This window comes from Lathamus discolor, chromosome 5 (assembly GCF_037157495.1).
Source record: "Lathamus discolor isolate bLatDis1 chromosome 5, bLatDis1.hap1, whole genome shotgun sequence".
Taxonomy (NCBI): Eukaryota; Metazoa; Chordata; class Aves; order Psittaciformes; family Psittacidae; genus Lathamus; species Lathamus discolor.
Window position 1 is genome coordinate 26,516,250 of NC_088888.1, and position 25,980 is coordinate 26,542,229.

Genomic DNA, 25,980 nt, shown 5'->3' on the forward strand with positions numbered 1-25,980 from the left:
TCTGCTAAATGGGATACATGGTGGGGGAGGGTAAGCAAGAGTAGTTGCTCAGCCTTCTGGGAGATAAGGTGCCCAAGTTAGCAGAGAAACATACTCTCTTTTCCAGTTAGAGCTATGCCACTCACGGCGCCACTTTTCAAACTTTTCATGCTGACAAGACCTGTTCTCCAGATATTATAGGCCTCCCAAGCCCCACAGCGATGGGGCCCCTGATCCTGCCCCCCGGTAGTCTTCAGGCAAAGTCAGAATCATTAGATCAATCACTCTTTTGATTCTTTGATTCAACAATCTTTTCCTTGAGGACAACCTTAAAATTCTTGCACCTTTTCTTCCACCAGAAAAGTCGTGACAGAGAAGCACCAAAGAGAAAGAAGCTGTACATTCTCCAGCCACAGCAGTGGTTTGCAACGTTCACTGCCCCAGTGTCCTTAGTGGCATTTCCAGCAGTTTAACTTTGTATACTCGATCTAGAAAAGTTTTCACATGGACCACACAGAGAGGTAATGCACTTGCTTTGGATGCTTTGAGCTCTCCTCCTCACTCAAACACAACAAGCATATCTTTACACCTGATTAAAAGAAATCCAAATTTATGTATGAACCAAAGCAGTTGGGGTTTCTTTGTTTGGTTGTTTTTGTTTTTCTTAGAATATTCCTGAGAATCCCACCTACTTCAGAGTACAAAAATTCTGAATTCTGAAACTCAACATCTGCTGCACACCTAAAAAGAACCACAAAAGCATTCAGGTATAACTCTCCAGAAGCTGAAGAGGTTATTTTCTGGTTTTCATGATCAAGATACATGAAAAATCCACAGGAAGACAGTTCCATCTGGTTCCAAGCGCTGACTTTTTCAGTACAGTTCACTAAGTGATTTACCTTATTTCTCATAATAATGTCTTTCCACTGCCAGTGCTGATTACCACTGATTCCAAGCCTGTTTCATCTCAGTTATATAAAAATATGGTTTTGCTGAGAGGCCATTATTAATGGCCATTAACTTCTCAGGCAGAATATCATTGCTTTCTGTATGGAAGAGATGCACAGAGTGAGGAATAGGACAGACCTCACCACATGGTTTTCAAAGCTCCCTTGCACTTAGGTCTGAATAAATCACTAGTTTCCTATGTAAAAACAACAAACAAACAAGCAAACAAAACAAGCAAACAAACAAAAAAAAAAAAACAAAACACTTGTTTTCGTTATATTTAAACTTAACCTCTGAGATACAGAATAAATAAGACATTCCTGTAACTGATCTAAAACAAAACACAACGAGTTTCTGATTTCCAAATAGGATTTTAACATTAAAAACAAAACCCATACAAAATTTGTTTTATTAAGAAATAACTGATGCTAAAATATTATCTATCTAAAATGTTACCTTTTAACCTGTCATATAAATAATTCTATGGCAATGTAACTCTATTCCCTGATGCTAAAATATTATCTAACTAAAATGTTAACTATTAACCTGTCATATAAATAATCCTATGGCAATGTAACTCTATTCCCTAGAGAATATTCAGCCTTCAAACCTCAGCAGGTCAGTCTAGGCATCACTCAGGTTTCACTTGGGCTGTAATTTGAGAGTTCAGAATGCATACAGCTCTATTTAGCCCTACCTGCAGGTGATTCTCACCCAGTGGTTATGTCTGAGATTTTTCTGATTAATATCAGTAATGACGGAAATAGAAATAATTTTAAAAGAATGCGCTTAGGGAGCAGATAATATGTGATTAGATCATTATGTCAGTGTTGAAATCTTGATTTTTTTTTAGAATATGGTGTTTGTTACCTCCTTTATTAGTGGTCTGATGTTTACTAAATGTTGCAGCTATTACTACCAATGAACAAGAACAAGCTCACTTTTTTTTTTTTTTTTTTTTTTTTGCTTAATATAGGGCATAACATGTTCACACCATCTTGTTTTTGTTTCACACTTACTTTTTTGGAAGCAAATATATATATTGCAGTATCTGATGTCTGTGACAGTTTTCCTTGACAAAATGTTTAACAAGGAGTTATGGCTTCTCTTCTCATCCTCATGGAATTTTTCAGTATGAGACATCTGTCTTGCTACCAATAGCACTAGAAATTAAAATCAACTTTAAGAACTACTAATTAAGGTTCAATACACAAGATCTTTTAACACCCTCTACTTGCCAGAACAGGAGTTCTGTGAATACTACTATCTCTAATCACTGCCGAGCTGAATCACACATGCCATCCATCTAAAGCTTTGCTTAGCAATAGTTTAACGCTTAAATTTTGCTCAGTACTGTCTGCTAAGGTGACAAAGTCATCATTAGTAGCTTAGTTATTTTCCGTTCCTGCTTTGTGCTCTTTTAAAGACAAATAAAACCACACTTTGAATAGAATATTTGTGTGTTTAATTCTAGAAAATGCAGTTTATAACATAGTATTTTTGTCACCAGGACTGTGATACGGATGTTTTACTGAACTGTGCATCAATATTTAAAATTCTGTTCTCAGATGGGCAAATATTGATTGATATATCCAACTACTTGCAATAAGAATTGGTGTTTTATGAAGTGTGTCTTCCATCTGTCTATTTAATGGAGAAGTAAGATTATCCAACTAGCACAAAGCTGGCAGCACCTCAGAAGTTAATTATAAATACTTCCCACAAGGTAATCTAATGACTTGAAGTACACTTTATTTATCATATCATTTGGTGTGAGAATGGTAAGTTTTGTACAATTTAGGAAAAGTTCGTGTTTTAAATTAACATCAGCAATTTTGGTTTATGCCTGATATTCTCAACCAGCTATGCCCGGAATACTGCTATTTTGGCAGAAGCACATGTGTAAACTCTCCATATATTTTTAGAAGGTAATTCTTTCTTACACAAACACATACACACAAGCAAAGCCAGCATACTCCCCGTAAGTATTTCTGTCCCCCTGAAGTCAGATTTTTTTGCATAAGCATAACTCTAAAGTACTGAACAGTGAATAAGCTTTCTACTAACGGCTTCTGTAGCTCTCTCCTGTTTAGCTTCAGCATATCTCTCTCTATTAAAAAGAAAGGTTTGATTTAGAGCTTGTTCTAGCACCAAACATTGAAGGACTCATATCATAATCCATCATCCTGAAGATACAAATAAATAAGGCAAGGTCTGCAAGTGCTTTTGCAAAAGTATGAAGCACTAACCATTTTCACTGATAAGACAGGTATTACTGGGACATTAAAAGCTGAAATGGTTCAGAAATCTTTAAAATAGCACTTCTCCCCACATTTGAGATTAACTGAGATTCCCATCTTCCCCTCAGTACTGTTAATTCTTTGAAGCAGAATCTATCATTTCATAATATGGTTCTGTATTGTAACCCACAAAAGCCCAATTTTTATTTCAGCCTCTAGATACTATCAAAAATTAAAATTAAAAATGGCTTTTTGGTATCTGAAAAAAAAACAAAACCTTAAAATGAGAAATATATGCTTCCATGACCAAAAGAAATTGTGTAATGTCTACAGCTCACTGGAAATTTGACATCAGGGGAAAATACTGCATTAAGTTACTGAAGGGTACTGCATATATACAACTAAGAAATAAGATTTCTTTTGAAGTAAAGTTCTTTGTACTTTCCCCTAGTTATTTCAGCATTAGACTTCGACACAAAAACAGCTTGCATATGAAATAATAAATAGCCAGATAATAATAACACAAAGCAATAATTGTCATGAGTGCTTAAGATAAAAGCAGCTGAAATGTTTCAAGCTGTAGCCCTGTTGACTGAAATGTATCTTTTCAAGAGCACTGGTGCTCAAAGCCAAGTGAAATGCATAGATAAGACTTCTATAATCTCTGTAATGGAAGGCTACCAGAGATTACACTTCACATACCAAAAAAATACACTTGTTTTGTGTCTGCACAGCTCCACACATTAGACAGCTTCCTCTGTTTTGGAGAAAAAAAAACACCTGGCATATCCCGATATTCCAATTTACAATCTGTGGAGAAAAACAACAACAAAAATCTCTGTTCAGGTTTCTTATGATGGTTTTGCTCTGAGGTGTTGGGCATGGACTCTAACATACTCCTTTCTTGGCCATAACTGAATATTTTGCACTAACGTATTTATATTCACTTTTTCTAATGGGAACAAACTTTGAACAAAATGAGTGATCTCACCTTGCATCTCCTGATTTTTTCTATGCTTTGGTTTTGGTTGTTTTTTTTAACAAAGGAGCAAAATTTAGTGAAACGTTCTCTCATGCTTCCCAAATAAATTGTGGAATAAGCTGAGAATTATTTAATAAGCAACTCAAGTGGATTCACAAAATAGCTCTCTGCTCTTTGTCAGTAACCGGAACACAAAACTTTTTGCTTCATGTGTAGCATGATATGAAGAAGTCGATTTTGCTACAGGAAGCAATAAATTCCTTTTTCATTTAGATTAATAAAAAATGAGATCACTAACTCACTAGGGATAAACAAATTCTTGCCATCTATCATAAAGGTAGCACAGGCAACGTATTGGAGTGCTCCCAACAAATGCAGCTGTTGCTTCTTCTGGTTAGAAGACTTAAGCCGCTCTTCAAGGTAGGCATCAGCTCTGAGCTCACAGGTCCAGCAGCTGAGTAGCCCAGATTATTCAGTTTTTATTAATACTGCCAACTGAATCCATAGATGGAATAGCCATGCAAAGGACACAGCACTGACACAATGTGTTCTCCTCATTCCATTCTACCACGAGCAAAACATGGTTTAAAAAGACCTTTATCGATGTCCCAAACCTATTAGAAAACAAAGCAGGCTGGAGAGACTGGCAAGAAAAGGAAACAAAGACTGCAGCAGACACTTAAAATGGGAGCCAGGTGCTCATCGTTGAAACCTGATCTCCTTGCTGACATTAGAAGGAGAAAGTGCATATTACAACTCAACAGAGCCAGAAGATAATACCAAGTAGCATGACATCTTTGACTTTCCAATGGGTATCCACACAGACAGGCTGAAATACAAGATAGAGACCAGCAATAAAAACTTATTTGAAATATGCTAACTAGTGCTGGCAGGAGACACTTCTGTCAGAAACCTGTATGGAAGATGACACTACAGAAGTGATGGTATAAAGACTCAAGTACAATGGAAAGTAGTGGCATATAGAGGGGAACCATTGTGGTTACACTTGTAGCATCACATAGGTCTTAAAGATCCTTTAGTTTTACATACAGTCTGCTAGACATGAATTAGCATCATAGGTGGCTGCATTTGACCATTGTTTAGGAAATGGAAAGAAAAAGCAAGAGGCAAATTGAGAAAACCTTGCTCATGAAGCAATGCACCAATTTAATGCATCTGTTATGTGAGGGACCCCTATAACTGCATTTACAAATAACTTTTTTAACAAAGCAAAGGCAATATTGTTCTCGGCAAGGCACAGTATGCTCACATTCATACTAATGCTCATGCTGCTCTTTCCCCTCATTGTGTTTGTCAGCTGTCAGCCTCTATGAGAGAGCTGGTGAAGTAAAATTAAGGGGATTCAGTTTCTTCGAAGCACCGACATTCAGAAACTGCCAGGGGCTGAACACACAGGTACTGCAGTAGAAACACACTGAAAGGCAGAAGACAGCAACAGAAAGGCACAGAAAATTTTTAGAGAGAAACAAGATACAGAAAGAAAAGCAAAATTACTGTGTGGGATACAGTGCAAAGTATAGCCTCAAATTTTCAAATGCTGCTGTCTCACGGGTAGCGTTGAATCTGTATTTTTCACCCCCAGGAATTGGACTGACTTTGCAAATTCCTATACAACACAGTTGGCAAGGTGGTTATCGTACCATAAGAAATAAGGATCGCATCTATCCTGCACAAAGTGCCAGCCCTGTACCACACAGATATGGAAAGGGGATCTCTATTGCCTGAGATGTGTGTGCAGCCTTTCTTCACAAGACTTAACTATAACTATAACTTAACTGTAACTAGACTTAACTATGACTTAACTATAAACTTCATTTCAGAAAAAGGTTCAGGATCAGACTCATATTTGTGCACACTGGTTAAGTAAAGAAAAAAAAAAAAGCTTTTAATATGCTTATTTAAATCAGTACCTTAATTTTTCTGGGTAAGGGGCTAGGATTATAGAATCATAGAATCACAGAATAGTTAGGGTTGGAAAGGACCTTAAGATCATCTAGTTCCAAACCCCCTGCCATGGGCGGGGACACAGAATTCAGAATGAACAAATCACCAAGGCCTCAAAAACTGTAAACCTCACAGCCAGAAGGGGAAGAGGAGGAGGCATTCTCTCCCACCACCTGGCTAATGGATATGTGATCTCAGACTGTGCACCAGATGTGATGAACCAGAATTTATCTGATGAACTCTGGTATAATGTTCATCATCAGGAAACAAAGAATTTACACCAGCAGGTCTGAAAATAGAATCTGACAGACTGACTCAATATGATCAAGCAGTTCGGTCAGCCAGGCTCTTCAAATGCCCACAATGGGCACTGCTAAATGGGCTGTTAATCTGGGTTTAAGTGTCTTCATATATACAACAGGATGTTGTGCATGTGTACAGTTAAGTATGTGGTTACATGTTTGCTCCAGCTGAGATGCTTACATGAAGAATGAAATATCTGACTAAAGTTGGATTTGTTTCTGACTTTGTTTGCTCATGCCAGGGACAGAAAGAATTTGACACCCCATGTGGGTTTTTTAAATTAAATGTGACACTAAAAAAGTTGCTATTTATATTGAGCCACCATACGCTACAGTCTACAGCTCTGACCAGAACCCATGAACATACCCCATTCTTGGGTTTAAACACCTATCCTCAGTTAGTTTAGCCTCAGGCAACACAGTCTTCATCATACATTAGCCCCAGTGGTATTTTTCAGGGTCCCGGACAGGTTTGATCTCCTATGCTGCTATAGGCCCATTACTGCTTGCTGAGCTAATTAACTTAAAACTCATTCTGCTGGTTTAAGCTTCAATCAAACCTTCAAATTGCAGAGCAGAGCTTCTCCTTGTGTTAATTTTCCACAGGCACCAGGGTTACGGTAAATCAGGAAGACTGTCCAAATTTTCAAACATTCTCTATTTTGCAGTCCTGAGGATACCATAGAGATGCCAGTGAACTGAAGCCACACCACAAGGCTTCTTTCTTATTAATCATTATCAATGACATATGTATTACATAGATTTATAATTCTGTAATTGGCATAATTGAGAAGTCATTGCCAGTGAGGAATACTGGAGATGTTTTCAGAGGAGAATTTTTGTTGTATTATTCACTAGATTAGCAGTGGAGTGAGTAGCGTTTGCTGCAGAAAGTGATGAAGAAACTCTAAAATCACCCATTTGAAAGAAGGCAGGAGACAGACCAACACATAGACAATAAACAGTTGCAGGATAATAACAAAATAAGATAAATGAAGAAAGGTTGGATCTCGATAGCTGAAACCCACTAAAACAGATTTGAACACAGAATTTCTACGTACTAAAGACATTAAACAGATGGCTCTATCTCCACAAGATAGTGCAAGATCTGACAAGACTGTAAAAGATATTAGGAATCGGAGTAAATGAATTCCCACTTGATGAAACCAGTCCACAGTCTTGACTATATAAACAGCTGAGGCTTAAAGAGAAAGAGAGAGCAGATTTTTACCTTCATCCACATATTTTGTGGGCCATTTGTAAAGCTGGGCAATATTTGGTTTTCCTTACTTTTAAAATTATGTTAAAAAATGAGGTAAGACACATAGAAAGATGCATCAATACATATTTAGGGTTGTAGAAAACATTTTACAAAAAGAATCTGAAAGACCTCTTAACAGTTTAGTTTATCAATGACAAATAAGAAATGTCTTGAAAAACACGGCACTAGATTGCAAGAGGCTTTGTAACCTAACAAGACAAAAGTCAGATAAATAAGAAGACATATTCTTAACCGTATCTTATTGACGTATCTTATTTAAATGATACATCTGCAGAAACTGGTGGTGGATTCACTAGAATGTCAAGATCTAACACTGAGATCAGCTCCCGTTCTGGGGATGATAAGCTTTGGCTGAGCTTTATCAAAAGTACTCATCAAATATCAGAGTTCATTAAGGATTGCAGGACTGAAGGTGAAATTCAGTGTGCTCATCAAGGATCAGACCACACAATCTCCTTTTGGTAAGCAGTCAATTACATAGTAGCTCCATTGACCTCAGGTCCTTTGAGGGGTCAAGATGATTCAGGAGACGAAAGGTAGTTATGCATTGTTTTGTTGTAGAGTCTAATTGCATAGGGGAAAAATGTCAGAAGAATATATTTTGAACACTTACTTCGGCTTTTCCAAGGGAATTTTTGTCAATTTTCAGCCTTAGTCTGAGGATAAAACAGGATAAATCTGATTCCTAGAATGAATACTATTTTTGTTTCCTCCCTTAGCTAGGCATTTCATACTAGTTCTGTATGACCAACCCTGGAAGAAAATTAATGGTCTGATTATACAGTATTGCAGTGTCTCAGGTAACAAACACATGACAGCTATTTAAACAATACCTGAGTAGCCAACCCATAAGGGTGGCATTAATGATTTTGCAGAAAATTAACTAAGTACATCTATCACTTTGTCATGTAGGGTAAAAGAAACCATCAGTCAAAGAACAAGAGGAGAGCAGTCTAAGCTTCCTCTTTTAGGTTCTGATGAAATCTGCTCCAAGAATCAATACACTTGGAACAGTAGATATCCTGTTCCTCATTCAGGCTGATTAAATGTAACAGGAATAGAAAGGGGAGAAGCAGGGCCACTAACTGACCTGTAAGCAAACAGAAGGAAGCATTTTACAGGTCAGCAAAACACCAGGGATTTACTAAAAGGCTATCTAATGGTCATGCCCTAAAAATCTATTCCAGGGACTTAGCTACCCCGGTTATCTTCAACTGAGTTCTCACCCTGGCCAAGGACAAGCTTAGAAAATCCTCCTACTCACACACTGACTGCACTCCCATGATATGGTATTTCTGATATCTTCCTAAGAAAGTCCATGCTGAAATTATGCCTCCTTAGAACAGATTCACAGCTGAAGTGAATTAGCACCTTCAACCGTAACCTCACTTTACAGGAGCTGGGGTTCCAACCAGCTGATTTTTACAGATCCTCACTGCAGTAAGCAAGTCCACATGGTTCCTCTCTTCTTCCTCACGTGAAGGGCAGCCATTGTACACACCCTCATCCATTGTTTTTCCATTTGCTATGTGTAACACAGCTCCACAAGGAAGCTCCCAGCACCTGAAAACCTTTTTTGATCTTTTTTCTTTCTTGACAACTTGCTGTCTGCTGAAACCTTATCTTTCCAATAGGGCCTGCAGAGTGGTATATGGGTCAAAACCATAACAAGAGGTGAAATATTTTTATTTGGAGGTGTGTTTTAAAATTATTTGCTGCTTTCCTAAAGTTTGGGGTGGGTTTTTTTTCTGATTTTAACAAACATATTTCTACACATTCTAGATTCTTTTTCATTTTCAATTCTGGCTTCCTTTAAAGAAAGAAAAGTAGCAGAGGAAATTAAAAGTAAAAAGTAAAACAAAAAAGGTAACACCAGAAAGCCAGAACATTATACCTGAAAGATTCTGAGTTAAAAATACGTAGTTTTCCCAGGAATACTTGAAAAATATAGCTATCCTTTAAAAAAACAAAGCAAAACACAAGTTAGAAAAATCTCATGTTTTTAAAAAAGTCAGTATTCTACTCTATATTCGTTTTACTTGCATTAGTAAAATATACACTGAACTCTTTTTCAAAAGAACAGTGCTCTATAGTCATCTGTAAAGATCATCTACACCTTGGTTTTAATTAGTGTGAAACAATATATAGGTTTTGTTCATGCAGGTGTGAAAATACAATAAGGAAACATATCCCTTCTTTATCTTCCTAGCAATTCCTTCTTGCTGTTAGCAATTTCCTACTCCTTCTTTAAAGTACCATATATCTCTTTAACTAGACAAACTCATTATTGTGTAATGAATTAATTGCTCAGGAAACAGCTTGTGTCAGTTTGAGTGGCAGACAGGAACAGGTTGCTCTTGTAGCAGAGGGCAGACACAGCACCTGATTGCAGCCTGTTCAAATTCCACCCTGAAAACTTGTGGGGTGAGCACTGCTAGTACCACAGCCTGAATCTGCTGTGCTGCCTATTAGGGGATTCGTAGACACTCTGGTTCTTCACCTTTTACCAGCAGGAAAATCAGTTCCAGAGGGACATATTGGAACTTGCACAACACTTAAGGGAACTCATTTTTGCAGTGGCCATTACTGCAAATATCTTTGAAATTAAACAGGTGGGAGAAAAAATTATACTAACTTCATGCTATGCACTGTATCTCTGCACTGGTGATTTCTGTATTAGTTCCTCAACCATTAGCAACTTGATTAAAATACTTAAAATTAAGAAATGCTGTAAGGAGTAGCATATCCTTTGAGCTCTTAGGAGCCTAAGCACCACAGACTTACGTTGCTCATCTTGTTAGTTCTGTACACAAAACCTACGCAGGGCTTTCCAACCAACCAGCTGCAGGCTCAGGTCCCACTCCAGCAAAGCATGTTAAGTGCAAGGCCCTTAAGTGACTGCAGGGGGATTATTTGCTTGCTTATAGTTAAATACACACAAGGCAGCATTCCAATCCACACTGCTGGGGGCACACTGGAAAGGAAAGAAATATTGGTGTTTCTCACTGCTCATTCAGCTTGTGCTGATTTTCTGTTCTCACTGGGCCAGATAACAAGGGGTAATTACTGCTTCACATTTGTGCAGAGTCACCCTGTCCCCCAGGTAGCACTGGAAAAGCTGCCCTCCTGCAGCATTCTCATTACTGGGGAATGCAGGCTGCTCCACTGTAACAGCATTAAACAGGAGTGGGGGCAATCTTACTCAAGGACTATTCTTAAGCTTTCAGCTGCTGTTGGTTTATTTCTTCTTCATGTGGCATGTAAGACACTTCGCAAAAAAAGCTTTTTCAATTTGTCTGTTAAGAGAAGTAGGCTGAATTGTTTTCTGTAAAAACTCCAGGAATCCAAAATCTCCTGTCTAAACACTGAAGCAGCATAACAGGATCTCCCACAACACTTGGATTATGTCAGTAATGAGAGCAAGTTTCCCAAGATACATCTGACCTTAAAACAGTAGGAAACTGGCACATGCCTGCTTTCCCTTCCCAGCTTAATTTCCTGCTCAAATAAATAGGATCCCACCCCTGATCACTCGTGCAATCAGTCACTCCCCAAGGCATGCATGCTGTACATATGACAAAGCATCTTAAGCCTTTGGGTTGTAAACACTTATGTCTAAATGTTTAATACAGATCTGTGCCCGTAAGAGACAGACCATGTGAACAATGGATCTGTGGAGGGACATTTGGGGCATTTCTGCAAAACTCAAATATCTGTTACCTATGTTCTTCTTTGGCCCCAATCTACAATCAGGGTTGATTAAGAGGCACTTGGATCAGGAAGAGAAGGAAAAGCTGTTCTTACTGTGGTGCTATTCTCAACTGAGTTACTTTCTACCTTCCCACACATGAGCAGCAGACGCTTCAATGGTTTCCTAGACTCAGATTCCGCCCACCCCTTATCTGTAGACTGGTGTTTACCTATCTCATAGAAACTCTGTGAAGAAAAAGAGCAAAGAGCTGAGGAGTACTGACGTGCAAAAATAGGAAATTTATAAGTGACTTAGGTAAGTCTAAAAAGGCAAGTGTCAGTTTACAATGGAGACCACAGTAATTACCAACCTAGAAACATTAACATCCTCAGCAGCACCACAAAGGCTCCAGCTTGTGTCCTGAAGCCCTCCCATGCCTCTTCCCACCTCTTTTATTACAAAACATGACATTGCATTAATGTGCCCTCACCTACCAATAAAAACAAAAGCTATACCCCTGGCTGTGAAATTTATGTGACTGATAACAACAACAGCTGCAACAGCTCTTCTATGCTGTGATGGGAAACAGTAACACAGGAAAGCTATCTGTAATGGCCTGGGTAAACCCAACTTCTACTAAACACACAACTTCAGGTGCTCAGAAGTTCACAGCTGTCCTTTGGGAAGTTGCCCCCTCCCTGTGAGGGTGCAAGGACATGAAAGTGCAACCCTATCCTTTGTCAGAGTAAGATCCCAAATACAACTGAGAATCAGGCACCATTATGTTTTTCTACCAACTTAAGGGAACAAAATAAAAATAAAGGTAACACTAGCATACCTCATCACCAAAGCATTGCACAGACCAGCAGAAAACCCACGGACATTCAGATGTTCTGCCGTATTTCTTTTCAGAGGAATAGCCTGCTCTAAACAGACCTTCCTACCTCTCTGCACAGGGCTACAGATACCTTAACACGAACAAAAAAGCATTTTCATCAGAGTGGCTTTCTTCTTCGCCTTTTAAGAATGATGTATTTCTTGTTCATTTTATGGGAACACCGAATATCTGGAGGCCAAATACTTGCATCTGTAAGGCATCCAAGATTTCTTGTGTAATCCCAAAGGGAAAATATGCTGATCCAATCACTTCGGTACTGCATCACAGGGCACTGAAAAGTCAATAAAAAGCATCAGAGCACAAAAAGGCAAGCTGCAATCAATATCTGATCTTGATATGGGCTGTCTGGTAAAAAAAAAAAAAAATCATTTAAGACTTAAATTTACTTCCTTGTGTGCTCTGCTTAGTGAAAAACAACACACACACACACACAAAAAAAAAAACACCAAGGGGCTGTTTCCTAGTTTATTCCTTTATCTTGACTCCTTTTCCTTTATCTGAGAAAGCAGGCAAATATTTTGGTACTAAGTCAATTAATCAGACAGACTTTCGCAAGAGCACAGTAGTCAGTCTTCCATCTTCTGCAAGTCAAATGCTGTTATGCCCAAGTCACCTGCCTGCTGGCTATTCAAGGGCAGAGAAAGTCACTGCAATGAAAAATTGCTTGTGCTTTGATAAAGGAAAAATAACTTCAAATATCTTAGCCTTCCATCCTGATCCAGACGAAATGTTATAAATTAGTTACAGCTATGTAAAAAATAATGGAAAAATAATGTAAATAAAAATTTACATTTTGGTGTTTATCTTTTTAATTAAGGAAATGGTGCAATGTTTGACTAAGTACAAATCTCCCTGGCAATTTCTTCTTAGAGATTCATTCTAACACAGGACAATCACTCTGAGAAAAATCTATCACTCCGTGAGCTTAAAGATAACCTAAGCAATAAACTTAAACCAGGCACTTAACTATCAAGCAGTAGAAGTCAGGTAATTGCCACAAAAATATGTTGGAGAACGATAGGCACATGCTTTGTTATGAATGGTTCCATTTTACTCTGAAGTTTACCCTGCTGTTTTTCCATCATTTGATGACTGTAAAATTTACCTTTACTCCCATCACGTTTCAGATTTAATGGTGGCTTTTGTTAGAATTGATATTTTTCTGCATTTTAATGCTTTTGTCTTTTGCCATTTTATATGTTTATAAAATCAGCTGTATGTACACTTCGCAGATGCTTTCAAGTCTGTCTTTGTACAGATTTTAAATATTCAAATTTCCCTCCATCCCAAGTCTTTAAACCCTGGCTGTTTACTTTTTTTATCCATTATACATTCAGTGGCCACACTCCCTGCTTGGTGACCAAAATAAAAGTGTGTATTTCATCCCTTCTATGAATATGTAGATTGCAGCAGTGTCAGTTTTAATCTAAGTGTAAGGTGTTACAGAATGGTTACCTAATACATTTCTGAGTATCTGATGAGAATATCTGTCTTTAAAAAAAAAAAAAAAAGCTGAAATATTACCAGTAAAGATGCAAGGAATAAAAAATGAAAAATTATCAATAGTAAACAACATGCAATGCATTTCCAGTGTGGCTTATCACAAGGTTTTTGTCCATGCTAAGGTTTGCAAGACCTTTCACATATGTTAAAGTCACAACTAACATATAATTGGCAAAACACTAAACAAATAACACAATCTTGAAAAAGTGATAAACTGATTTTTTACCCTCCCCCCTTTATCAAGTAACTGCAAAATACTTGAGCAGTCTCTAAATCACCAGCTGGATAAGCAATTTTTTAAAATAAACAAAGAATAAAGTTGGGATATTTCATTGGTGTTCTTACATGTATCAACATACTGTTATCCTACAGGTGCTGCTCAGCTGTCCATTTGCCAAAGATAAGCCCTGCCAGCACCCTTGCAGGTAATATACTCATTCCTACCCACTCTACCACCAAGCTCAGTGAACTGGGAGGCATTACAGCAAATCTTGCCAGGAAAAAACAGAGCAAAAATGACGTTTTCATGTCCATTACAACTTCATGTGCTGCCGTGATTGATGATCCTACCACACTAGATACATATTTACAAACAGTACCAACCACATCAGAAAATTTTAACACTACTTATTCCAGAGCTTCACGTCTGTATTTTCAAATACATTTCAATCCTCTTTTCCCTTCCTTTCATTGGGTTCTTCAGGCCTTTTACTTTCTGAAAAAGTCCAATTGCCCAATGTTGCTCATTCACCTAAAACTTGAAAGCTAATCAGAAGGGATTATGAAATGAATGTGCATTGCCAGAAGAGGGAGAAAGAGGAACCTTTCATGCAGTTTTCATTAAGATATGATCTCTGAATTTAATTTCTCAATAAAATTCCCTCCTCAAAGTCTGTGTTCACATTTTCTGTTTCTACTTAACCAGCTGAAAGGTCAAAGGTTTTGCCTGAGAAAGCTACCAAATTTTGGTAAAAGTAAGAGATTCAAGGAAAACTTGAAGCAGACATGGAAAAGAGCTATTAAACCATCATCCTTACAGTATTGGACTGTTTTCTGTAACCTGTTGTCTTGTCCAATCACTAACTGATGAAGCTTACATTAGGTGTCTTGAAAGATCACATTACTGCCTAAAAAACATCATGGAGATAACATGTCAGGGACAAGATCAAGAAAATCATTATGAGGAGAGTTGGTGATACTGCTGACTGCTAAGTTTGCCTGACACAGCAGCACAAAATTGCTTTCAGTTGAGAGTTAAACCGTTTTTAAACTCTTATGAGCACTTTCCACTTTTGAAGCAATGATCATTGCCCTCTTGCCAGTCTTCGTGCTCACTGGGAGGGGTCAAGTGGTCATCTTTGATGCTAACATCCAGGGTTGCTGCCAGCCCCATATTGGACCCACCTAAGAATTCACATAAGTTTTTTTTCTGGTATGTGCTGGAAATGGCTCAAGTCCAGTCAAGCAAAACCAGTCATTAAAAAGTAGCTTTTCTTTAGTCAGTAGGCCACAACCTTCTGAGGCTGCTTAGCCTTATCTACCCATGTCTCATATGCTACTTCACAGGTCCATGTCTCATATGCTACTTCACAGGTCCAGCTCTTCCCTCCTGGTATGACCCATGAGGTCATTGCAGGTTTCTGCCCTTGGTTCTCTGAAACAACTGGTAAGATATTAATTTTGCTCTTTTTAAAACTCAGGAAATAATACTCTATGTTAAATTAGATTAAGTTCACAAAGATAAATATTCAAAAGTTTACAAATACCAGAATTACAAGCTACCTCTGAAGGCTTGTCTCAATCCCCTTGTACCTTATCTAATGGTCTTTTAATTTCTTGACTGGGTGTTATTTTTCCCATAGGGTCTTGTTATTCCTACTGATGCTCCTTAATGTAACTAAAATTGCCTTCTCTGTACTGGTGTTTACACCATACTTGTGGGACTGTATCTTCAACCCTTGCACATTAGCACTGTTCCCGTAATTTCTGAATTATGGTACCTCATATCACCAGAGACTAGTCCACAGACTGTATGAAGTTCCTTCACACCTGTAGACTTGAATATCACATAATCATTAATCTGACCTCACCATACAAATTTTTCCCTCTTATTCCTTAATCACTCTAGTTGCTTAGCTGCAAAAGCTACCACAGCAACAAATCTACAGAAAAGGGTCTCTTAGCTCTGCTCCATGGCATTAGGTCCATATTGCTACCCCAAACTGAAATACCGGTCTCTGAATATCAGACTAGTGCATGTAAAGAAGTCTGGCCCCACAGCATCATCCTGGGAGACCACTTATGCCAACATCTTGCTTCTGACAGTGGCTAAAAGCGGATGATTAGGGAAGAACATAAGAATAGTGCTGCTGCCTCATCATGCTCATCCAGCTTCTGGCAATCTACAGCTCAGTAGCTTTACAGCTGGAGCTCGTATTTCTACACTTAATTACCCATAAAGGGTTTCTCATCCATGAATTTGCACCATTGGTTTTTGAAGCCATCTAAAGTTTTGGCATCAATGATCTCTTGTAATGGCAAATTCCACAGTCAAGTCATACATTTAGTGAAAAATCATGTTTCTAGTGCTACTTTTTTGACCTACACAATTCACTTAATGCTTAATCTTAATGCTGGTTTAAGAAACAGTGGATATCCATCCCTATTCATTTTGTCTGTGTTACTTATAATTAGAGATCTCTATTTTCTTCTTTGCCAACTTCAATGAGCATAAGTCTATGTTATCCCTTCCTAAACATAAGTAATTTCTGGGAAGAGACTCTTCACTAGGGACTGTAGTGATAAGACAAGGGGTAATGGATTCAAACTTAAACAGGGGAAGTTTACGGTAGATATAAGGAAGTTCTTTAATGTGAGGGTTGTGAGGCACTGGAATGGGTTGCCCAAGGAAGTTGTGAATGCGCCATCCCTGGCAGTGTTCAAGGCCAGGTGGGATTGAGTCTTGGGTGACATGGTTTAGTGTGAGGTGCGCCTTGCCTATGGCAGGGGGATCGGAACTTGATAATCTTAAGGTCCTTTCGAACCCTAACTGTTCTATGATTCGAATTCCATACCTTTGGTCATGTTTTCTTCTCTATATGTCAGCTGTAGTTCATGTAACTTGAGATGTGAGTGCTCTACAAATTTAGAAAATGGCTTTATTCTTTATTCTCTTAATTCTTTGACTTGTAATTTCTCATATTCAGTGTGTACTTTTATTTGCTGCTGAACTTGACCCTTTTCATAGAACCATAACTATTACGAGATCTGTTAGGTGCCCTCAGAACTTACCCTTGTTTATTTGAGGTTCAGACTATTTTTCCACCAGTGCATCATTTTATACATCCACACTAAACATCATCAGTCATTCTGCAGTCAATATTGTGAGATATTTCTGCACATATTTGCTGTCAGTTTTCATTTTTATTACCCTGACTATCTGAATGTCATTGGATAACTTTATCTTCATCCCTTTTCCATGTTATTTAAAAATACACCTTACAGCACGGAACCTCAAGTGTCTCCAGCAGTGGCAGGTCTCTACTGAGAAAACCAACCTTTACTTCTACCATATTTCCTATTCTAAATTCACATTAGTTACTATAACATCACACTATATATTGGAGGTCATTAGTGTTCCCAGGAGGCCCTAAGTACACTCTGGTAACAGTACACTGAGCACTGTAGAAAATGGACCTTTATCCCCCCTCATGAGTTGGGGGATGCTTCTTTTCATTTCCATTCCACAACAGCCTAAAGATCCACTTTCTGTGGCACTGCAAAATGCCTATGAACTTTATATAATGTCCATTCTTCTCTGTTATTTTTACAGTTCTATGGAAATAGCTTAATTTCTATAAACTCATTCAGCTAATTTCACAGGAATTATGCCATATGTGACATTTGTTCCACTATTTTACCAAACAGAAGAGAGAGCTAAAAAATATATCCCTCTTTGTAAATGTTAAGTGCATGGCTCTTTAGGCTTAAATCAAAAAAAACAAGACTGTTACACACTTTGCTACCAGATTTCCACTGGATTACTGTTAGTAGCCTTTCCCTGGTACAACAATCAGAAGGAAAACACCTCAGCCTACTGCATACTATAACAACTCAAAATCAACTGCTATTCCCAATACACATTTTGCATCAAAAAGTCAATATCAGTGCAGAAAAAGCATCTTTTGTATGCCAAGAAATTAATGCTTTCAAGGCTGAAACCAAAATTTTCTCTTAATGCAGCTCATCCAGCCTTCTACCAGAAACAAGGCTTTGAAACTGTTACCCTGTCTAGACTTTTCACTCAATATTTTTCCTTTTTTTTTAAGTTAAAAACCTCCTTTTTTGAATATTTTTATGAGTGGTACAAGCTAAAAATTTCAAAAGTACCTATGTGACCTGAGAGACCAATTCTCACTTTCAAAATGACAGTCATGCAAATGTCTAACAATCGGTGGCTTTCGGTGAAACAGAAACTCACAAAAGTGCATGAGTATGTTTATCTTTTGAAAAGGAGATCTGTGGCTCTAAATCTCTTCCAGCTCCTTCCAAAAACAATGGCAAATCAAGTATGTTATAGCCTTAGTCTCACTTCTCCACACATGAAGTCATCATTGGGGAAATAAAGTTGTCAAAGCCAGTGCCTCTATCATAGTAAATAAGGTCTGTAGGACTAATGATATGCCATACTAGGTAATTGCAGTGTGTTAATATCTAGCACACATGCAGGAAAAGTTCTGGGGACATACAGAGAAGTAAGTAGCTTTGTTGAAACTTTATTGGAAAAAGTGAATTAAAGAAAACTGACATTATTCCTCTTGAGTTTTGCTTTGGGGTTGGGATTCTTTTGTTTTGGTGTTTTGGTTTTTTTCTGGACAGAAATTTTAACTTCAGACAGTAAATACCTTATATTGTTATAACCCCAAGCTAATGCCCTTAGGACCAAGACGTGAACTGACGGACTTCTTACCTCGTACCACTCCTCACTTACAAGTCATAAGAGTCTAATTACCAGTGCATCATTTGCCGCATACATGTCTGCTACCCTTTAAAACTGTACCTTATAGTAGTCGACAACAGTACTGCAGTGACAGAATCTAAAACCAGAATTCGAAGCAGTAGCAGCACATTGTTAATAAAGCTCAAAATTATTAATGTTTCAATGATGTTTCAGTACTGATTATTAATCTTGAACCCAAAACTGAATCCAATGTGCTCATTAGATATAAAAAATTGTATGTCTAAGACAGTAGTAGAAGCTAATTACCATTTACTACCTATGGAAACTTTCAGTGTGCTGTTTACAGATGGTCTAATCACTGATACTAGGGAGTTTTTTAAATCATTTTGGATACAAAATATCTTTCTAAAGGAAATTCTTCAGCTTTAAAAAGCTTGGAGTGATAAGTTGCTACCCAGGAAGCCCAGCACTGTGACTTTGCAACTGAGCATAACACAAATACGAGCTTTCAGGATCTTTGTGAAAATTAATATCATTCATCAAAGGATACTTGCTTGCCAGCTATTATGGCATCTATGACAAATTTCCTCTGTTTTGTAGGAAGGAAGATTCTGGCTATGTTCTGCATTACAAACTTGTTTGTCTTGAATCAAGCCTGTCTCAGGCTCCACAAAGCTGACATGACGCAGAGGAGAAAAAATTGCATTACTTTACCTGGCAGAAAAATGTAAAACGTACACCAAGTTAGAAGAAAGGGGCCCAAAAGTACCTGTGTGCCGCACTGTCTAGGGTGCTGATAGGGCAAGTGTCTGCTGGCACCTTAGCACCTCGATTTGCACCAACCAACCAGAGATGGCTGGCAGGAATTTTTAGTGCTCTCTTCCATCATCTCTTACCGAAAGAACAGGTGGAGTGAGTGAGTGAGCGAGCAAGGAGGAGAGAACCAAATCTCTTTCCATCAGCACACCCAGAAAGTAAGTATGAGAAGATAAGTTCAGCAAGCAGAACCCTCTGCTAGTCCATTCCCACAGGTAAGCTAATAAGTATTTCTACAGCAGCCTAGAGGATCTTGCTACTCCTCTATTATTTATGCCTCTTAATCCTTTCTTGTGTTCAGAAGCTCAGTCAGAGACTGAGAATCTTCCTTTGCAAGATTCTGCTTTTTGTTACACTGAATGAGTGGACAAAATACCCCCTGAAGGAGGGGTATGGCTGTGCCTCTGTGCTTTCACTGTGCAGTGAGGTTAATGATACCAACACCTTTTCCAAAGGGCTTTGAACTCTGCCAGAAAATATATATTACAGATCTGGGGGACAGAGTGAGAAAGCCTCTAAAGTTGTCTGTGTCATTCTTATTGCACCAAACAATAAGACAGCCTATAAAAAAGTAAGAAAGAGAAAGATGATTGCTTCTTCATGCATCCTATGTTGCAGCAGAAGTAATGACTTTGCTGCCTGTCAGCAGAACCCCAAGCTGTGCTAGAGCAGTTTTCATCCATCTTTTTTTTTTTTTTCCCCAGCTTGACAAACAGGCAATAAACATAAATTACCATTGGTTACATTCAGATATAGTGCCTGTGGGCATAAGGAAGAAATGACACTAACAATTCACAGGTAGCGTCAGTCAGTTCACAACTTTCTCCACTTCTTGTTATTTGGCAAGATGGGAATCACAGCAGATTCCAATAACCAATTTAAGCAGAGGTAGCTAGATAAAGCAGCAGTCCCTCATCTGTGATTTTCTTCTACTCGCAAGCTAAAAAATCTTCAACTATAACCTTAGAAAAATTCATATTCAGGCTCTCTGGATAAGACATGCTTTCAAAAATATCAAGTATACCCTGTGATTATGGGACAATGGGCAAGTAAACCCTGAATCTAATTCCCTGTGAAAAACCATGTGTTGAAAATGGTGGCTTAAAAACTTTGGGGAAACTCTCTGAGAATATTTGGACAAACGAAAGATATTCAGTGATATTCCTGACCTGTGTTTGTTGCTTGTGAGCATGCTGGTGGATGAAGTTTTACTCACAGTAACACTTGGGAGTACCCAGTATTATTGCCAATGTGTATGCTTATACATAAATCTGCATGCTAACGTGAGGACATATTTGCAAGACAATCTGTTACAGTTTTCCCAGAGAGAGAACAGAAGGAATGTAAAATAATTTCAATGGCCAAGTATACAGCATGAAGAGCATGAAATAAATACCATTCATGGACAAACAGTCCCCAGTAGAAATGTTAGCTCTCAGAAGTCTAAAGACACAGTGCTGTCCAGTAGAAAACCCTTGTGCCACATTTGCAATAGCCAGTCATTAGTGCAATGAGAGAGGCAGCCAAGACAAAAAGTGGAAGAAGACAGACTGTCAAAATAATCAAATACAGAGGAAAAGCAAAAGCTTTGGAGAGTGTAAGATCAGAAAAAGAAAAATCAAATATATCTTTGGATTTGCAGTAGTGGGGATTCAACACTGCCAGCCTCTGTATTTAAACACCTAACTTCCCACTGACTAAACAAAAGACCACTTCTGTTCTCTAGGCTACAGTTTCACTTCCTCAGTTCCTTAATGCAGATCTGGCTTAAGCATATGACTATATTTCCATCAAATTAGCCACAGCAGGTACTATGGGCAAGCTGTTTGGTGTCCAGATCTGCATTGCCTGCCACTGTTCATATTCACTGCAGGATGTGGGCCATGTTCCATCATAAAGATATCGAGTGGTTCTTTGATAAGAATAATAATTCTTTTTGTGATGTGAACCATTATTTCAAAAGAAAACATTGGACTATCTTTGCACTATGGAGATGTGCTTCAAATCTCAACATTGCAAAGACACCAGAAATACATCTTAGCATTTCCTCAATAGTTTTGCAAGTTGCAATGTGGAGAAGTCTGCAACTTCACAACAACCCTTGTGTGGCAATACAGCCATACTTGAACTTATTTTATATTCAGCATGAGCTACCTACAACTAGGTAGACCATAAACAGGGGTGGGGATGCATATGCAATGCATTGCATTGCTAGCTTTTCTGTCATGACAACAACATTCTCACAGGAGCACTGACTGCCATTCCTTTTGCAGTATTTCTGACCTAAGGTATACTGCAAATTCAAGAGGCTTAACAGTGAAGAAAGCACTGCAGAATACAAAACGTTACTTCACAAGTGATCCTCAGACTACTACTACTACTGAGAAATGCAAGGCCCCATGCTCTTCCTCCCTAGCTGGCCAGTCTTACACCTTCTCTTCTTACCCTTAACCAGCAGAAATTACCTAGCCTCATACAAAATGGCACACGAGATCTTCATGTAGATAATTCCAGAAGTAATTAGGGATTAGACCTATGTAGTAGCTTAAAACTGAGCCTCCCTGAAGAATAGAAAACCACCCCCATATCCACTGCAGTCATTGGCTTTCATGTAACTTTATCTCAGATCCTTAACATTGTTTTGCAGTTATCAAAGTCAGTAAGGTATACAGGTAGATATGCTTGTTGTAGTCAGTGGCATTGCCTCTCAAGTTCCCGAAAGTGATGTGTTCCCCCCATGAACACACCATATCCAGTCTTCCAGCCCACAGTGGGAGAGGGTTACAGGGCTGGGGAAACATGATTGTTGAGTTCACATGCGGGGTGTTCTGGCTCTGTGTCAGATACTGGCACTGCCTCTGATGACTTGGCTAATTGATGGGCAGTAGCATGCTGTAGTACAACGTGCATGAGTCAAGTTATTAGGTATTGAGACAGGCAGAAAAGATTAAAATTCAACAAGCATTCAGACGAAAGACAGAGTGCCTTGGGCTTATGTAAGGATGGCAGCATCTGGAATAAATCCAGGGACTGGAGCACTGAGATTGGAAATGGGGACCTGAAAAATATTTGCAATAAATCTCATGGTTTTCTAATACAAGATCCAGTCCTCAAAAGGGACAGGAACAGGCTAAGTTATCTAGAAAGAAATTTTCAAAATCAATGGTTCCCCTTCAGAATTTTTTGAAAATCAAGAGCTGGCATTTTCTTCTTTTGCTTACAGATTCTTTGATCTGGTATGAAACACCCTTAGACTGGACTGACACAGGGCTCAGTGTAATAAGCACAGAGACACACTCAGGAGCTAGCAAGCAGTGGAGCATCTCAGAAGAGCAGGAATCCAGGTCTTCTGTATGTCTGACAAACCACAGAGTTAATGCAGAGGAGGCCTGGTGTCCCACACTAAGCTGAAGAAAGGTTTAGCGTGATTTGGCTACGTATTTGGAAAAAAAGCGTTGCTATCACTGTAATGGTACACATGGGGAGCTATTCATAGCCAATACAGAAGGAATCATCTGCCACCACAGTGCAGGAAGAAATCTGTGTTTCTGATGGTGGAAGGGTTACGTGACTAATAGCAAACTGGATTTTGTTCTACTTTTCCAGTCCACTGTTCTATATTCCTACCTCATATGACTTTGAGATAAGTCAAGTAATTACAGAGATTATGGGACAGCCACGCACAGCCTCCAACAGCTGCTGATAAATGAGACTGTGGGAGCCTGCATTAGCAAAAAAAAAGCAGTCTTTGAACATCTTTCAGTCAAGGCCAGACTAGACAGAGCTTTCACCTCCAAAGTTCTGAAGAAAACCTCTCCACTGACTTATCTCAGTTAAGAAATCAGTGATTTCGTTTTCATTATGCCTATGATGAGACCTTCCATACACAAACCAGCATTTTTGTCCTGGCAAGGCAGCTGAGCAGGACATTGCTTTGCTTGCTGGAGCCCAGCAAGTTTTGGAGATTGTAGAGTGAATTTAGCAGCTAACTCACAGTATTTCTGAACTTCAGGCTCTTTCTGATACCTCTGTCTCTTAACAGCTTTTTATTCATGGCAATCTCTCTCCTCACAGTTCAAAACAGAACATCAATAAAATTTTCTAAAGGACTTTGAACATAAAAATAAACTAATGCCCTATTTTTAATACACTTAGAATTGCAGCACATCTGCCAAGTTTTATTTTCCTTTATACATAAACTATTCTTGCTTGTACCTGTTATATTTTAAGTCTTCTGTTCCTCATAGTTTCAAGCAATTTACAATGTGCTTAGGAAGACGAGGGCATGGTCTATAATTTCTAAAATCATTACAAGTGCCCTTTAAAAACATAAGCCTGGTATTTACTATTTATCAGTACTGCCCAATAATACCTGATTTAAAAGCAAAGATATTTCATTCATGCTAAAAGACACAATAATACAAAGACAATTTAAACAGGATTTCTTTGTTTTTAACTGTGGTTACTCTCTCAACTTGATCTTAGGACTAGATAATATATTTATTTGGGGATTTCTTATTTTCTTTCACACAACTTGCCCAACTACCAACATACAATAAATTCTACATAAGCATTTTCATGGCCAAGAAACTTTGAATACTTTTTCTATGAGAGTTGTACTTGCATAACCTCGTTAATTCTTTCGTTTTCCATTTAGGAAGACTAGTTAAGGTTTACTGTAAGTGTAAATGTGTTCTAGTTTAAACAACACTTCTGCCTTACCTTGGGGATACAAAATAACATTCCATAAAAGCTAGTCTGATTCAAGTAGGCTATAAATTATGTTTTTTTCTCCAAAATCTCTTACCCATTATACAATAGCTCTTCATTTGCTCTTCTCTTTGTTCCCTCTGCGCTGCATTTTAGTTCTCTCTCTCCTAAGTGAAACATTAGAAATATAACAGCAACATCCGAGGCAGTCAAACCAATGCTGTCTGAGTGGGTGCAAACCTAACCAAAACCAGTACATACAAAATTGACTCTAGAAATAGCATTTTCCTATCTGGTAGACCTCCTTCATAGATGTATTTAATCATAGTTGTGTAACTGAGACACTACCTATAGGGTTTTACTGCTTTCCACTCCACATCTCACTGACAAGTGACTCATGAGCTTCTACTCACTGAAGGGAAAAAAGCCCCTCAATTGTTGTCTTTCTTGCAGACTCCAATTCCCAGATTGTGTGCCCCATACAAGGTACAGCCACACTGTGCACAGGTGCTAGGAACAAAAACCTTTCTCCAGGTGCTCCTGTCTGCATGGCTGGGGTTCATTTGGTGAGGAGTTAAGAGGAAAAGAGCCAATGCAACAGCCACATTGCAGGGTGGCTATAGAGGGTAGCACCCAGAGCAACTAGCAGATGTTTGCTTATAAACAGAGAGGAACATTGTACAAATGGGTACGGAAAATGCTTAGAAAGAGTGTATGCATGTGTAAAACTACTTCAACACTTTTTTACATTTGTTCTTCAGCATTTGGCCAGTTTGTAGAATACAATGAACTGTACTCTAGCATTCCATAATTTTTTAAAGTAGTTTCCTGCTCATACAGTAACAACATATGTTGCCAGCCTCATTTGTGTTTTTAAATGGTTACAAAATTTCAACAAAATCTGACAAACACAAAGAACTCAAGAATCATTCTGTTCCTCCAGGGTTCTTGTAAAGACACAGCCACATAGAATAAAATGCCCTGCAACACAACACCAGCTTAGTGCAGAAGCTCAAGTACTACTGGATCCTGGTGACTCATATGAGGTAAACTGAAGTTTCTACAGAAGATGAAGTTTCACAGACTTTACACTCACCCATGGGACAGAAGTTGTCACAAACTTGTGGCCACAGAAATGCTTGTTATTATCTCACAAATACTGTCATCAGCCCCCAATACAAAGGATATTATTATTATTATAACAAACATTTTTAAGCATGGGCTAATTTGCTCATCTTTTTTATGACTAACTTTCTGAACCATCAGGAAAAACTCTGATCACCTTAACTTTTATGGTCATTACAAAAAAAACAAAACCCAAGTCCCACAAAATAGAGGCAGAGAAAAAAGTGTTTAAACTTTATTCTAAGTGTAGAATCTTACGATCTATTATGCAGCAGTATAGCATTCCTGTGGTTAGGCTGTTACGAGAATATTGCACTTCACTGCCTGCATATCTTTACATTTATTTAAGGGATAATCTTTATTTCTTCATGGTGTACTATACAATGCCATAAACAGCTGCTGAGATTAATAACAGAAGTTAAATCAACCTCCAGAGGTGTATATAGATAGCATTCTATAGTGCCACTGAGGGAACCTAATTGTATATTAAAGCAAACCATAGTGCTGTGAGACGGCAATATTTTTCTCTGCTTGGGAGGCAGGGGTGCAGATCTGAACTCTTTCTTAAGCTTTCTGGTG